The sequence below is a fragment of the Egretta garzetta genome, unplaced genomic scaffold (assembly GCF_000687185.1).
Source record: "Egretta garzetta isolate BGI_Z169 unplaced genomic scaffold, ASM68718v1 scaffold68, whole genome shotgun sequence".
Lineage (NCBI taxonomy): Eukaryota > Metazoa > Chordata > Aves > Pelecaniformes > Ardeidae > Egretta > Egretta garzetta.
This window is the reverse complement of record NW_009260774.1, coordinates 1,685,806-1,701,123: the sequence shown is the minus strand read 5'-3', so window position 1 is coordinate 1,701,123 and position 15,318 is coordinate 1,685,806.

Sequence of the window (15,318 nt, the reverse complement as noted above, 5' to 3'; positions counted from 1 at the left end):
TACATTTGGACCCTGAATTTACAGCAGCTGCAATAAAGGTCTTTTGTTTTCACTTTCAACCTAAGCTCAAAAGAGGATGCAGCATGGCCAAGCTAGCTTACTAAAATAACTTTTGTACTTAATTAATAACAAATAGAATGGCTGCAAGTGATAAATCGTTCAGAGCCAGGAATGCAGAGTGAAGCCTGACATGGTGCCTCTGCTTCACACCATTAAGTTTTTGTCACAGCTTTGGGGGTTAGAGACAGAGCATCGGTCTTAGCTTTAAAATAGGAAATATGTCTCATCCCTCACATTGTTTCAGTTTAGCCTTTATATTTAATTGTAGATTACCCTTCTTATGCAGAGAGCTTACTACAGTTTTAATTTTCTCTTGTTTACATTTTCATATCAATTTTTTCCCACCAAACTGCAATTTAGAGGCTGCTCAATGACACTAATGTTAATGGCATATATTACGCTTCTGTTCCACAACAGTGCATGTTTTTTAAAACCATGAAGTGCCCATTTTGCAGATGCTCTCACAGCCCCATACTTTTACCCCTGCCTCCACTCTGCAGTTATACAGAACCTTGACTTATCCAAAAGGGACGTCAAGAGACCAAAAATACCTAAATTGATTCCATCCAAGGTCTTCTCTCATAGTCTCACTGCTCAGATGGAGGGTGGTTATCCATAGTCTTGTCGATGCAAACAAACAGCGTTCAAAGAGCTAAACAAATGTGGCAGAGCAGATGTTGACAGGAGGAATTGTTCCCCAGTTTATCACTGGGGAACTGTCTGGCATCAGGATGTCTTCGGAGATCACGGTGGGGACCATGAAGGGGACAAGATCCAGGCAGCACGTGTGTCTTTGTAGCTTAAAACATTCAAGCAAGGCCAGGTGGGGAGGGCTGAAGAGTTTTCAAGAATACGGAGATTCAGGTCTTCCCTATTCAACCCGAGTTGAGTGTTTTTCCTAAACAAGCCTGCAAAAACACACAGCTGGCAATCCCACTGCGCCTTGTACGCCAGAGGGAGGGCTTTTGTCAGGCACTCACAAAGCTTTCTGAGAATTTGTAGAAGTCATTTCAAAAAAGATCCTCATTTCATGGGATTTTTTTTTTTAAACCTCTGTATGAGGCCAGTACAAAGGGTCCACCCGGTGCTTGCTACAGACAGTAACAAGGACAAGCGAAGATCTGTCGTGCTAGCAATAATGGGTGACCTGTTGCTGTCCTTACTGCTGAGCAGCAAGACTGGGTCTGCTCACACTGAGAAAGCATTCAGAACCTCTTCCAAGGAAAATGGATGTTCACCCTTGTTGCTCTTTTCCTAGAAAAGCAATTTCTTGCTTCCTCCAGCAGGAGCGGTCATACCTTTTGGTCCAGCTTTTTGTTCCTTCACAGAAACTTGAGCTTTCAAATAGGTTTGTGTAAAAGGGAGTGGGAGGGAGATGTTAGGAGCAGTTGTGGGGAAGAATGTGCCAATATTTTCATAAAACTTTTTAATTACAAACTGAAACTCCTAAATATTGAAATATTTTGTATGTAAAGCACTAAAATAAAAAGTTTATTCTTCTGCCCATTCCTTCCATAATCTCTTTATTTTTTGTCTTATCTTTTCAAAATAGACCACACAGGTCCCTCCCTTTCATTCCTGATGCTCATCAGAATAAGCCGGTCCACAAGACACAGATTTATTCCTTGGCAGAAGAGATGGAATTAAGTTTTCCTGCTGCCAAATCTGGGAAACAGTTTGCTTTATGTCATTTGTGGATGTCACTACTAATATGGGGTATTTTGGATAATAGTAGCTACTTATTCTCTCAGAAGTATGATTTTTTTTTCCCTCCTATGAGGAAAACTAGTGGGCTACCTCAGTAATTCAGACTGCAATGTTTAACACCGTGGGGAAAGGGATGCAGGGTGCATGGGCAGACTAAATGTTCTCCAGAGACTCAGTCTGGCCTCTCATGAATGAAAATACAAGATCCCAGCTGTGCTAGCACTGACCAGGTCAAGCAGGAGAAATGCTATTTACTGGTTTACTGGTCCAGTTGCAGATTTTTCAAGATGTTGCTTAAAGTACAAACAGCTGCCTACGTACATTCACAGAGGGCTTGACTCTCTGTCTTAGTTCTCGTAGCTACCCGCAGCTGTGGAGCACCAAACTACTGATTTTACTGTAACTTTGCACTAAACTGTCCCCTTTCATCCAGGTTTTTTTCTCCTTCTTATTTATTTTTTATTAGTTTCGAGCCTGATGAGGCCCATTATAGGCAATAATTAAGACAGTCTTATTTTGAGGTTACTCCAGATACAGGTAACTGGCAGAATTTTAGGTCTTTTAAAATACAATTCAATTCCTCCTCCTCCTCCTCCTAAAGAAAAAAGAAAATGTTTACTGCCCCACATTTTTTTCAACCCTCCATCTTTTTTCTTGTTAAACTAGCAAAGGCAAAGACGGGAAAGTGATGTAGTCTGGTCCACCCACTACAGCAAGATACAAACACTTGATTGTGTCCTACCGACAGGGCTATTTTAGGCTTTAATTATATGAGTTGTCCTTGCTCATTAGCCGTATACTACTGAAGTGCAACAAAAGTAAGTGATTCATTGCTGACACATGGCATTTCATGAGCAGTCATTAATTAGCAAAGTAGCACTTGGATATAAATTGGTGAAGAGCATCGGTAAATGGAACTTTAATCAGGATCTCCCTTAACCCTCCTCTTCTCGTGCGCCTCCACAGCCTTCGGAGGCTGAGCTCCCATGGAAGCGCAGCGTGTCCCCACAGCAGCAGAGCGCTTGCCACCGGCATCGCCAGCGGCGCAAACCACCGCTGCTCCAGCTGCAGCTGCACCAATGTACACCACCCAGTGCCAAAAACCTGCTGGGGTGGGGAATAGCCCACCCAAGCAGGAATCAGAGTGCTTTCTTCTTGAATCCAAGGGAATTTTCTCCTAGTCTGACACCCTGGAAAAGGTGCACCAGTGCAGTTTGCAGGCTCTGGGGGGGAAGAGGTGCAGTGGGTTAGCCTGCTGCACACAGTCCTTTGCTCCGGAATTTTCTCCTAGTCTGACACCCTGGAAAAGGCCTTTGCACCAGTGCAGTTTGCAGGCTCTGGGGCGGAAGAGGTGCAGTGGGTTAGCCCGCTGCACACAGTCCTTTGCTCTTTGCAAATCCATCTGAAGACTGGCAAACATTTTCGTTCCACAACATTTGGCGTATTTGCAATTTTGACAAAGTGCATTGAGTTCAATGGCCAAGAACAAGTAGAAGGGCTCATAAGCTACCTCTCTAGGTTCTTTACAAGGCATGTAACGGTGTTTTTTTAAAAAAAAAAGGTCAAAGTATAAAAGCAAGAGCATGAGAAGAGGGCTTTCCATGGCATGGCATGTAACCTTTTTTGCTCATACAAATGGATTTCGGTTTGACAAATTTCACTGCTGTGAGAATCAATGGAATTAGCGGTTTGTCAATTCTGCCACGAGGACAAATCCGTATTTTATTTTCCAGTATTTTATTTTCCAGTCCCAAGAATTGGAAAATCAAACTTTTACAATAACAAAGGGAGGTCCCCTCCCGGATGGTAAATGAGGCATTTATCCACATGACAGACTACAAAACTGGAGAATGCCGCTTACCTGAAACACTACCCTTTAGAAGTATGTTTTCAGAGCACGTCATAACTTCACGTGGTGATTTCTGTGTATTGCTGCAGTGCAAATACCCTTCCTAGGAGCTGTACAAGACATACATGAAACTTGTGCTTGTTTCAGCATAGGCTGATTATGTATTCAGTATATATTTGCAGATACCTAAGGCTGCTGGCTATTAAACCAGAAAAGTATAAAAATCAAATTCCCTTTCATAAGTTACTGTTATTTTTCTCAGCTGGAGCAACAATTTAACAGTTTAGGGGAACCGCTTTCTTTTTAAAGTGATGCTGTGAAGAGAAATTTCTACTGGTTGGTAACTGAGAGCAATTTATTCATCCTGTCCTAGTATGCTAAGTTCTAAGACAGATAAAAAGTTATTAGGCAGCAGATCCAGGCAACCTCTCTACCAGAACGGCCTTACAGTCTCTGCAGGAACATGCCTGAAATATTCTATCAACTTTACATATGAAGATATTTTAGAGACAACTTATCACATAGAAAATCTCAGGGAGATTTTTGAGGGGAGTCATGAGGCGTTCTTTTAGAAGAAACTACAGGTTCCACTAAAACGTCAAAAACAGGAGAGAGCTCCTAATCTGAGTGGGGACTTTGGTGATTCCTGCTCTGAGCCTACCTGTACATGCTACAGTATTATTCTGGACTCACAAGGGAGAGAAGAAAGTACTTACAGGTGCCACCGCGTACTAAGTCTACAGGGAAAGAAAACTTCTGTTTGTTATTTGAGAATTCACACTTGTAATGTTAGGGCTGTAATTATAAGATGAGGACTCTAAAGCAGGGATACTTAAACAGGAGCTATGCAGCGAGCATTGGCTCACGGGTTTCGGCAAAGGCGTCCCTGAGGGCAGTTCGGAGGAGAATGCCCAGCCCAGTCTGTCAGGGAGGACCAGGAAAGGCGAGAGGTGGGGAGGTCTAGCTCCATTAGCTAGATCAATTCAGATCCATAGCAAAGTTTAGCACTCACCATGAGATGTGGCCCCGCCTGGGGGGCTCAAGGGATCGATAAGCAAATACAAAACTCTTTACCCTCAGGCAACCGGTTAAATTCTTGTTCCAAATATTGCTATCACTTGACCCAAGCCCTTCATTTGCCTTCTGAGCCAGAGCGAGGGTGATTTGAATTCAGCTTCACAGGCAGCTACAATGTCATGGCTGCAGACCTGAATGGCAATTGTAAGACCGAGGCCAACGATTTAACAAACACAGAGACACTTCACCTTCTACGGGGATAATGAAGAATAAAGGTGAAGTTTATACAGCCAGGCATGGATTCAAATTGGGCTTCCTTGCACTGTTACCTTTCTTTCCTGAGCTGGGTTGCAGTACAATTCCTCTTTTATGGATCAAGAGAACAAACAAGCCTCTGTTGCTAAGTCTCCAGTATCCCCTACAAAAGCCAAAGTGAAGTAGGAAACACCAGTAAGGAACTATGCAAGATTTTTATTTAAAATAAACTGACTGAAGAGTGAAATTGAATTACTACGCGTGCTGCAATGATTCGTCAAATGGTTGCTATTTACTTCAATGCAAGAAAAGAAATCTTCATTTTCTTGTGTATTACCAACTTTTGAAACTAAATAGCATGCAAGAAAAAGATACTTTTTTCTCCAACATAATAATCAATCCTGTGAAAACCCGGGGAGTGTTATCATTGAAGTTCCCCATTAAATGCAAAGTGTACTGCCCTTTGATATAGCCTGAGACACATTTAAGACATCAATAACAGAAGACATCATTAGTCTCACCGCTAAAATGGACCAGGAGTACAATCAGGTCACTAATTATTTAGACAAAGTAATGAACAATATAGAATTTAGTAGACATCAGAATAGATCAGTTCTAAATTTGCACTAAAATTTGAACTAACAGCTAAATTTAAACCACTGTGTTTTCTGAGAAGGACGTGGAGCAAGCTTTGCAAATTAGAATGAAACACACTAGATACTGAGTAAATTTTTGTGCACACACATTAAAAAGTCTGTTGGTTTATGAATCTATCATTTAAAATCATCCTTAGAATAGCCCTAAGAATATTTATACCATTCAGACAAACAAATCAATTCCAGACCTTTTAGAGGTGACAGCTGACTTACTTGCTTCTAGTTTGTATGGGCTTCTAATCCATGCTCCTAAATTATATTTGTGTTCTGTTCTACGTTTTATGTATTTCTGTGTCACAAGAACCAGAAGGCATTTTATAAAATAAAGACCAGAGAAATTCAGTGCCTCAAACTGTAATTGAGACTAAGTGTATATCACGGTTCAAAACATAATCTTCTATGAGTATGTAAGAGTGTTGCTTTAAGGTCATGCAGATCTCTATTTGAGGCTGGGATGAGACACCATGCGGGAGCCAAGTCCTACAGCTGTTTGCTGCAGAATTGCTTCACCTGCTTTTGAGGCACAGAAGGCAGGACCCAGGACTGTAAGGCTGCTCCAGTGCTCTTACGATCCTGTGAACATCATGAATAGTTTCCCTAAGTGCGTTGGATTATCTTGTCATAAACCAGTCTTCAAACACACACAAACGCTAAACCACAAACATTCTCGGATTCTGCCCTGGGTGGTTGCTACCCTGTTCTGGCAAAGGCATGGCAGGACTGTCTCGCAGTTAATGATCCACCAGAGAAGTTCAGTGCAGCTCCCGTTCCTATTGCAAACATCACATGTGACCTTAGGGAACTCATTTACTCCATCTGAGCTTCAGTTCTCTGTTTGTGAGAAGCAGCAGAACATCCCACGCTGACACCTGGAGACTCCAGGCACTTAAGTGCTGTGTATATTATGAATATAAACAAGAAACAGGGAAGATTTCAGTGTGAGTTTGTATGTGGTTTCAGTTAACAACGAATCGCCCATTGCTCTGAAAAACATGCTGTATTTTAATAAAACATATTAGAAGTGTTTTAGGTAAAGTAGGATACACAGAAACAATCACCTTGATTTGCTTTTCTACTTTCATGGTGAAATTTGTGATTTGAAGGTTCAATGCATCGGTGTCTAATCAAATCCTGTAAGTTTTAAATCTGTGTTTTACAACACCATTTTTCTTTCTTGACCACACGCAGTGACAGTAGTGCTGCTCTAACGGTGAGTGTGCTGGGATGGTCATCGGCGTGATGCCCTGAGGGAGCTGCAGCAGCACTTGGCTAACGTCTGGGGGTGTCTCCAGCATGAGCCCTGAATGCTGCCTCAATTTAGGATTTCTTTGCACTTTAGGGTTTGTGGCTTTGCTGAGAAATGCACTCGGGCAGCTTTAATTCTCAGGCAAAACTGCACGCGGATAGACAAATACACCTGTAAGAGCCACACTTTGATTTCCAGACAAACGGCTTTCAAAGACAAGCCCTTCGCAAAACTTTGAAAGGTATCATGCATGTCTCTGCTCAAAAACTGGGCCAAACTCCTTGTACTCCTCAACAACGTGTCCCTCCCCCTGCCCCGCGGAGGATGAAATGATGTATTAGCTTGGCACTCGCCGTGTCTCCAACAGGGTGAACTCAGCCCAAGCTCAAGCCAGAAGTCACGGCAGGCAGAGAAGGAGACTGAAAATGTGAAACAGGATGAAATGACAAACAAAAATTGTGCCAGGACTTCTGCCTCTGAAATCTTCCTCATCCCTACGTCTGAGCTAAGGACGGTGAATTTCAAAAGAAGCACGGCTACTATGAAATCAAATCAGAGTAAACCCCAAAGAAAGGAAATATGAGACCAGTGCTGATACATTATAGATATATCTATTTTATTTCTCTGATGGAAAGCTGTATTCCCTGAATGCATAAAGTATTCTTTAACTCTCTTGCAGACAACTGATTTGGATTATACAGAGATCTCAGGGGTATATGTATTGTTTCTCTTTTTTATTTTTGATGTTTATATCCTTATTTTCATCTGTGATATAAGAACTAATGTTCCGAGAAGCCAGATTTGCCACTAAGGGCCTATATATTTACTGGCCATATCCTAAGAAACTAGCATATATTCCCCCAGTCTCATATTTAAGAGTGATTGAGTATGTGCTGTAATTCATTGGTCCATTTTGTTTTTTTCTTGTTTGCCTATTTTTATGACATTGTTTGGTTAAAAGAAAAAAGGGGTACCACACTTTTCCAGCAGTAAATCATCTCTTACCATTTACATATACATAGTATAGCTGCAAATATGCCTTCCTTTCCCTTCTGGGTTTCAGATTTTATCTTCTTATAACATCTGTACATGCCGAATCCAAGATACAACATGACCTTTATTTTATTAGTCTGCCGTGACCTCTGGGATAGAACCCTTTTTTTCATGAAAGCAAATTCAGATGTTAATTGAGCTGGATACAGCAATTGGTGAAGTGAAAAGACATAGCTCATTTTGTGAGTTGACGAAAGAAAATAATGTGAAAAAAATTACACATCATCTACTACTAAACCCAGAACTGCACTCAAGCAAATGAGCACAACTAACAGATTGGATCCCAGGTTTAGGAAATGTCCAGATCCAGATCCACCAGACATAACAGCCTATCTGGAAGTTCTCACCACTGTCCCGCAAAAAAACTGGCAGATGCTCATCAGAATCATTGTAAAATTTTCTGGCTAATCCCTAACAACTTCAAAACAGATGCTAAAGTCCCTCCTTTAGCTCTGAATTCAACAACTGAGGATGTAATAAACTGGATCAGGTGGGTATTTTAAAGTATAAATCATAAAATGGTGTGTCAAAGTGCTGTTTTCCCAGTGATAAGAGAGTAGGAAAACATAATAGTGGATAAATGGGCTGTGTGGGAAGAAGATACAACACATTGCAGCCAGCTCCCCATAGATGTTAAAAATCAAGGGCGTCAAATTTAAAGGAGAGGCAGCAGAAAATACACCTTAGAGGATTTAAATGGCATAGTCCAGAGACCATTTCATTAGTGGTTCTGAATTATCCACAGTTCCTTTTGCCAAAGTTTATGACTAAAAAAAAATCAAAATCATTTACGAAACCATTATTAAAACATTTCAGCTCCTGAAAACTGCTTTTCCAGAGTATCTTTTTTTTTTATTATTTTATTAGACCATAAATATGTCAATACAATTTCATTAAAGGCATAATGAAAGACATTACCAGCAATGGTGGGAAATGGGTTCATTTGACAATTTGCAAAATGAGAACTGTCAGTATTCCTCTAGCTTTTCCTGATGCCACTTCAGGCTTTGGACTACTTCCCCAGGGGAAAAAGCAGACAAAATGAATAAATGGCTTCCCCCCTCAGTGATGAGAGAAGTCTATTAAACAGCTCTGTGACCGTGTGCTTTCTAGGAACAGGCATTTGGCACAGCAGAAGGCGCCGACTTCTTCTGAACTGAAGCGGGTAGAATTCAGGCCAAAAAAGGGGCTCAGTTTCTGCCTCCTCCTTAAAGGGGGAAGCACAGTGGCACGTTTCCGCAGGCACAAAAAGCTCCTGGGTAGGGTCCCTGCATCGGCAGAGGAAAGTGGGGTTGGCAAGGGACCGTGGACCTGAAAGGTGGTGGTGTGCCCTGGCAGAGCAGCTCCCCAGGGAGGAGAGATGCTCCCCGCCGCGGAGGCAGAGCCCCCGGGAGCTGGGCCACCAGCGCTGGGTGCTGGCAAGGCTCCCTCAGGGCTTGCCCAGTTTCTCTTACTCTCTACCCAAGGACCCCCTCCCAGCCATTAGCAGACATGGGATATTTGGCAGTCTGAATTTCTTACACCACCGTGGCTCGGTAAGGCAGACTGTATTTTTTCTGCCTCTGAATCCAGAAACCACAGGGTGCAGCAAAAGCAGCGCAGAATTGCTAGACAACATATTTGAAATCATCTCAGTTGAATCTTTTGCATTTCAGGGGTCTTGTTTTGACCAAAATGCTCTTTAATTCTTGACAAACTGTCTCCTTTTCTAAATATACTCCTTCTCCTCACCTCCGCGACGTCCCGAGGGGGAACCAGTCTAGGATATTAAACCACATGGACTGAAGCTACAGTATAGATATACTTTTTACTACCAACAGAAGGAAATGAGAGGAAAAGAGAGGAACACATATTAATTCACAATTCCCTTAGGAGAAATAGCTCCAGCCCCAGCCTCCCCCATATATACTATTACTTCAAGGATTGTCTTCATTAAAGAGTATTCCCAGTATAAACAAGGAAGCCTATATTTCCTCAACACTGAAAAAACACATTTTGGTTTCGTTGAATTCTTCTGCCCGCTTCCAACCTAAGGAAAAACCAAGCAAGAAAACAGCAGACAAATCATCCTTCTACCACCTGTTACACTACACATTTTAATCTTTCAATCACCGATTTTTTTGAAATTTCCCACATCATTAAACACTGCAAAAAGCCATGCAGAACAAAAATACTGTATCACTAGAGATACATAGCTCAAGCACAGGCTCGTGAAGGAAGATGTTTTTACAGTGGTTCCCGAAAAATCCACATAATAGGATAGCCTCTGCAGTGGGGCTGCCTCCTTCCCTGCTGGGACTGAGCAAACCTCTTCCAGCAAGGAATTGCTCAGTGCCTGGAGGTGGGACTAGCAACAGTCTCTGTGTTGTCATGCCTGAGATTGGACACGGCACTCATGTTGACACATCTGGGGTTGGAACTCCTGGAGACCACAGGCAGGCAGCTTTTTGTGTTTTAATTCATTCACAGAAAGTGCAGTTTGGGACGGTTTAGGGTTTTCTTTATGAAAGTTTTCTATTACCACTTACTATGAAATACATAGGAATTGCCTTGGTGCTGGTCAGATTGTTAAGGAGTTGACTGCTCTTTCTCCATGATCTTAAAAGTGGACCTATTTTCAAAAGCTTTTCTGATCACATGCAGGCTGGATATTAAATGAAATTGGAGAGCCTTTCTGAAGTGCCAGCAAAGAGGGAACGCAAGCACTTAGATAGTGGGAATTCTTGAGAGGGGCTTCAGAATTGTTTGAGTACGGTGTCAAAATAAAGATTAGTCAAAAAAATACCACTCTCTGCAGCCTGAAACGTGCCAGTCAATGCATCTCAAGTTTTTGCTTAATCCAAGACAGCCGTCTGAGATGGATCGTCCTGGCTGCTGGCACACCTGCCCCAGGCTGGAGATTCTGGAAGCTGTGTGGTCCCTCAGCTGGAGCCAGTCTGCTGGTGGATCCCCCCAGAGTCCCATTTGGTGGCAGGCGCCGGCAGCTGCTCGGGGATATTGGCACCGCTGCCCGTTCATGCTGGAGGTGGCGGTAAATGTGACAAGAACATCAGTCTCAGCGAGCTGAAATGCCCTGTCCTGGGAGCTTGTCGTTTGGCAGAAATTTCGAAATCAGAAAAATGCTTCTACCCCAAATAACACTGAGATCAAACCCAGAAAGGGAGGGAAAGGGAGGTTATTTCATGTTATGGAAGCTTCTCTTTTAGACTAGCTCTTCTTGAGGGTGACAAATAACTCCACGGTACCTGTGGTTTGACAATATGCCCTTTGCCTGGCCCCAAAACTGCCACACCGTCTTTCAGTCCCGTCTCACTTCCCTCCTCCAAGGAGCCAAGAGCTTTCCAATATGTCATAAAATCAGTCTTGGCTCTTCCGAATTAGTTTGAACACGATGCATTTCAATTAAACAAGGCTTCCAATAATGTATTTCAAACACTTCCCATTGAAGACTGCAATGAGTAAAAACGGCTGGGAGGAATGACAGAGATCTACTTGGGGAATTTCTCCTGCAAAGGAAATAAATAGAAGGTTGTTAAATACTTTTGCACTGCATAATCAGTTTGTACTGTTAATATCCCCAGACAGCGGTACGTGTATAGAGGGTGCTGCAGTTGGGATCGTTCCTCCTCGCCAGCAGCAGCTGCAGCAGCATCTTTCTGACACCAGTTTCTTGCAAGAGACCCAAAGGAAAGAACAGCAGTAGATTATAAAATTGCCAGGAGCATAAAGTTACTGTCCTCTCCCCAGAGTCTGACCTCTGCAAGCAAAAGCTCCCTCCCCAGGCCCTGGAGGAGCAGTTAATAAACTTCAAGTCTCTATCCTGCCAGCAAGAGTGCTCTCCTGGAAACAGGGACCTGGATCCTCCCCCAACTCACACACAGAATCACAGAATGGCAAGGGTTGGAAGGGACCTCGGGAGATCATCTAGTCCAACCCTCCTGCTAAAGCAGGTTCACCTAGAGCATGTTACACAGGACTTCTACATGGACCATCCACAGATTTTACATGAAGCAATCACTGGGTAAAACACAGAAAGAGCTGGTGGGCAGAACAATGAGGTGCTGCCAGCAGTCCTCCCTCTTCCCCCCTCATCTCCCTCCTGCCCTGTGGAGTGGCAGGGATCTTCTTGCTGCTCTCTCCCTACTTCAGCACCAGCTTTGAGCCTCCTCCTCCCTGGAGCTCTATCCTGTGCCCTCCCTGGGGAGGTCTCTCCTGCTATCATACCCCCTGGTGCTGGACTCCTCCGGGAGCAGGAGGAGGCTCTCACGATGAACATGTGCATCCTGAGTCTGCAGGAAAAGTATCCATATACAGCAGCACAGCCTGAGATTTCAAAGCAGAAGCTCTTTCTGCATCAGAGTTGAAGCAAAGCGTTGGAGGCTTTTTTGTGGTGCAAGATCCCCCACTAACTGGGAAGTGCCAAATGTCTGGGAGCCAGGTCCAAGCCTTTCACCAACATGCAGCAAAATAAAACCTCCGCAAAAATATTCCAGGTCTATGATGTCATTTACCTACATTTGAAAACTACTCCCACTTCATGGCATTTGAACCATGTCTGTCTTTATAACAGAGACGTCCCATCTTCCACACCAATGCAGTTAATGCTCCTGTGTTCTGGTGCCAGTAAGGACATTGTTTAAAACTGTTATGAAACACATCAGTAAAACATATGCCCATTACATAAATTTATATGAAAGCAGCAGAACTAAAAGCTGTGCCATTATGTTAATATTATTGAAAACACCCATCTATATGTATATGTATAGATGTGTATGTGTGTGAGTAGCTATAACGATACAGTAAGTGTATGCGTGAAATCCAGCCCACTGCTGTCAGTAGCAAAACCCCCTGCGGATTCAAAATGATATAGAATTTCATCCTATAGGTAATAAACAGATTTACAGGTATTCTAGCGGAGATGATCCAAATTCCATATGCCACTTCAAAAGTCTTTGCTTGGCTTTGCTTTGAAAATTTGTGTCTGTGTAGTCAACTGCATTAATAGGTTGTCATATACAGCTGCAGGTTGCTATCAAATTGTTGTTTATTAGCTGCAAATAATTGCATGTGCGCATTTGTGTGAACTTTATTTATGAACATGTTTTCCCAAGAAGCACACCTGTGGGTGCAGATGTGCACATCCCATCCTGACAATTCAGTCCTTATCTTGTACCTGCTATTTAGGCCCTAAAAAAAAAAAAAACCCAACCAAAAAAACCCCACAAAAAACCCAACCAAACAAAAAAGAATTAAAAAGCTTTTCCCCAGACTTCCCCTGGGGCAGTATCCAAAATATACTGTTGGTTTTCTCCCTGATGAAATCTTGAAATAAAACAAGCAAAACCCTCAGATGAACTCCCCGGGCCTGAGCGGATTTAGTTTAATTTGCCACAGTCCTTTGTGGAGCTGCTGTTCCAAGGAAAGCAGCAGGTCTTGATCTTGGGCTCTAACAGATGGCCCCAACAATATGACAGTAATAGCATCTGACATGTGTTGTTGCAATGATCTCTCTAACTCTCGGAGAAGTATGCAAGCGTTACATACCGTGTGCTGCCTCAGACTGTTATTTTTGGCATGCTTCTGCTGGCATATGCTATGATGAACCATTCACAACATCTTACATTTCCATCATAAAATAAAGGGGGGAAAAAAACAACAAAAAAAAGAGAGTAGGTCTGTAAGCCTATCATTTAACCTTGTTCCCAAGGTAACATTTCCTTTGCATATGGGTCAGCTCCACAGAAACCAAAACCCAAACTGCATTTTGAGGGATTAGCTGTATTGCAGGAAGTGGAGTCCTGGGGACGGCAGAGAGACAAGTTGATGGAAATATTTATGGCCCGGCTCTCAGAGCATTTCACAGTGACACGTAATCAGAGTTCTCGACAATATGCATTAAACGGGGGCAATCTACAATCTGAATGGCACCTGGTGATTAGGGAGCTGCGAGGAGGGGAATCAGAATGGACTGACTGCCCCATCAAGGTGGGGGGTTCCTGCTAATTGCAGGGGTAATGAACACATCCCCTTTCAAGCCCAGAGGATTTTCTTAAGGAACTTGTGATTTTACTCATTGCCAGGTTCAACAAAATAGGATTTCAGGCAGTGAAATGTTTTCAACTGCAAGCAGCAAAATCTAGCTAAAGCAGAAACATCAATGATTTTCACTGAGTGCAAGTCATTGAAATGTCTTAGCATCATAAACTACTCTTGATTGCTTTTTTCACAAACGAGCTGCTGCCAAATAGAGGACAGACGGCAACAGGGAAACCCATCTCAGCTGCTTTCCTCCTCAATTTGCAGTTACACCCCCTACCATTTTTCCCCTTAAAAGCTTATCTAGCTCCTCATAAAATTATTTATTGTTATTGCTATGTGGGTTGTTTATTCAGTCGATGAAGGACAGGCTTTGGCAGCCCTCCCTCCCCTGTCCTCCTGGCCCTTACCTCTCCTCGCCTTCAGCCGATGCTGCCTCTTCCCCTGGCTTGGCTCAGCCTCGCTCAGCTCCCACAGCCCCACCTCCCCTTCACAGTCCTGTGCCTTTACCTCTTCTCCAAAGATGCAGGGACTCCTTTTAGTGCCACCAAAGGGGCTCTTAAGCGGAGAGGTGTGAAAAAGCTACAGCACAGAGAGAGGTCAAAAAAATCATGGGGTTTGGTCATTAGGTTTAAAAGAAAAAAGCCAAACATTTGGCAGCATGAATTTTCCTCTACATGAAGAGGAACATTGTGTGCATTTGTAACAAAGGTACCAAAACTCGAGCACAAAAAGCTACAATATTCACACCAGAAGCATTAGAGAAGAGAGGTTTCGGGAGTCATAGCCCCCAAAGGTGGCCACTTCTCTCTCATTCTGGCTACAGACCATGAGAGGGGCTTAGAAAAAATGGAAACTAAGGATGGAGACTCCCATCCAAGTGACATGGAGAAGAGCATCCGACTGCAGTGTATCGAAAACCCTCAGGGAAAAGGCAAGAGGAAAAGCAGGGAAGACGAGGGAAGGGGAGCTCTTCTGCAAAAGCACCTGAGCAGGGAAGGAGCCACCATGATGGAGACAAGGCCAAACACAGACTGGTGCTCTTTGGATACAAGGCAGACAGAAGATGACTTGAGCCTCCATGGAGGCGCTGGGGTGTCAGTGCCAACGCCAACATCTCCAATTAACAGAACTCAGGATATTTACACGTACCCGCTCGCACCGATTTCCATGGTGGCTCAGAAGCAAGAAGAGTGAGACAAGGCAGAAGGACAGGGGGCAACCAGCCTGCTTTGCAGGAGGGACAGTCTCACCAGCTTTGGGGAAAGATTTCCACCTTTGGCAGCAGTGCAACGCACGAAGGGGCTGCCCTCGGGGGAGGCTGCGGTGGGTGAGTTGGAAGAGCTCCGGCTCCTGTTTGCTCTGCAATCACCAGAAGGGCTCAATCCACCACCCACATGCAGAGGACAGCTGGTGCCTCCTTCTTCCTTTCTGTATCA